The sequence below is a fragment of the Crocodylus porosus genome, unplaced genomic scaffold (assembly GCF_001723895.1).
Source record: "Crocodylus porosus isolate Cpor-Errol unplaced genomic scaffold, CroPor_comp1, whole genome shotgun sequence".
Taxonomy (NCBI): domain Eukaryota; kingdom Metazoa; phylum Chordata; order Crocodylia; family Crocodylidae; genus Crocodylus; species Crocodylus porosus.
This window is the reverse complement of record NW_017728949.1, coordinates 40907040-40908997: the sequence shown is the minus strand read 5'-3', so window position 1 is coordinate 40908997 and position 1958 is coordinate 40907040. Positions and strand designations below refer to the sequence as shown.

The window sequence follows — 1958 nt, the reverse complement described above, 5'->3', positions numbered from 1 at the left end:
CAGGCGGCGGCGCGGAGCAGCCATCGCGGGGCCGCTGCTGCGGGCCAGGACGCCGAGCAGCGGGCGGCGAGCGCTGCGGAGGGAGGCGCTGGCGGTGGCGGCGGCCCCGGCCCGGCCACGGGAGGGAGACAAGCGCTTAAGATGGCGGCGTCCGGGAGGCGCCGTCACCCTGGCCCCAGCCCCGGCAGAGACCTGCCCCCCGCCGCTCTCTCGCGGGGCCTCCTCCCCTCCTCTCCCCTTCCCCGCTGCCCACGGAGCCCCTTTGCCAGGCGGCATCCTCGCCTCCCCGTCCCCCCATCGCCGCTGCGGAGACTGGCCCCTGCCCACTCGCCCTCGTGCCCGGGTCCCCGAGACTTGCCCGCGCAGGGGAGGGGCAGGACACGGACCTTCTTTCTGCCTTTCATTGCTGGGGGGAGATAGAGGCGACCCCAAATCTGGTGGGGATGGCGGAGGACAGACCCTTCCTTCCTGCTAGCACTAGGAGGGGGAAAGGGTCCTCACGGATCTGCCCCGAGCACAAATTCCTGTGACTTCAAGAAGGACCCCCGGAAAGGAGGAGACCCCTGTCTCTCTCAGTAGCAGAGGACAGGCATTTACAGCTTATTACTCATCAGGAAAAGAGAGGTGCCCCAAATCTCCTAGGGAGAAGCACTGCTGAGCAATAACCCTAGAAGAGGGAGTATTTAAAATATTCTGAGGATTAAAGATTAGGGCCTGTTTCTCTAAGGTACTTACATCATTCATGTCGTTAGGTTTCTCCATGAGCTGATAAAGAGTGGGCACCTATACTCCCAAGTCCAGAAAACCGTGCTATCACAAGTTCAGAGTGAATAATGGGCATGTAATATCTTATATCCCATGAGCCCATGTTAACCCACGCATATAAACTTCTCTGTACCACAGAGGCATACACTATGAGAACTGAGCCGCACGTCAGCTTTAGGTATAACACTTCCGACAATATTAGTAGGGAGGAGATCAGTGCATTTTCTCATCGAATAAGAAGCTTTACACTTTCTGTGAATACTGTTTGGTTCTTTCTTAGCAAATTTCAAAATCAAAATGCAAAAAACTCTCCTAAACATTATATAAACAAACACTGCAGACCACAGAAATAGCAAACCAACTAGCTATTACAGTACTGAGATGGATTAATCAATCATTATTGTTTCCTAGGTCTTTATTTTCTAATCTTACTCAGCAGTCACTGGAAAAGGATAAAGTACTAAAAGAAGGGTCAATTTTCCCAAACTCTGCTAACAACATGTGTCCCCCCAGTTTTGGCCAAACAATTCATTATGTCCCAAACAAAAATTGAAGTTGGTTGTTTGGACTCACTAGACACAGTAATGAAAATGTTGCTGATGGAAGGGGACCCAGGCTTTGTCCTGCCTCTTCCTCTGCACCCAGCTACTGGGAAAGAAGAAATCAGGTTGTGAGTCACCCCTATTCTAACAGCTAGCCTGGTGGGGAAGTATGAACCAAGTCGGCTAATATGTTGTAGTCTCTGAGTTCACTAGCACCTACGTGGAAAGGGGAAACAGCAAATGCCCTCTTTGCATAGTTTTGTCAATTCCTATGTGAAGTGGAAAGCAGGTTTTCTGCCCGTCATTGAAGCTGGCCCAGCAACATTCTTAAGAGTGCGAATGTGTAGCTACAGAGCTCCTAATTAGGACAATGGAACTGTACAGGTGGAGGAGTTTTCATTCAAGTCTCCACTTGGGAAAGAAACCCATCTTTCCATCCTCTACCCCTCCTCCCCACCAAAAAAAACCCTAAATAAATAACTCTGGGTATGTAAACAAATACATAATCACCAAGGGAACAATACGACTTAGATTTAAACTTCCAGTATTTACCTAAACTGGGACAAAGAGGAACAGGGACACAATAACAGAAAGAAAAAAAATCTGACCTGATAGACATCTTAAACATTTATTTTTGCCTATTCTTCTCAG

At 49.7% G+C, this 1958-nt stretch overlaps 1 protein-coding gene across 4 annotated transcripts in view; it reads right to left on the bottom strand.

Annotated features, from left to right (window-relative positions):
- The window catches only part of GPR155 (G protein-coupled receptor 155), a 48946-nt gene extending 48069 nt beyond the window's left edge, over nt 1-877 (bottom strand). For 2 of the 4 annotated variants that reach the window (XM_019553672.1, XM_019553673.1), the window contains exon 1: nt 736-877. The gene's annotated coding sequence lies outside the window, so the exon portion shown is untranslated. Of the gene's footprint in view, nt 1-386; nt 490-735 lie in introns of those variants that run through there. The other 2 variants (XM_019553669.1, XM_019553670.1) reach the window with 2 other exon arrangements.
- Nucleotides 878-1958: the final 1081 nt, after the last annotated feature.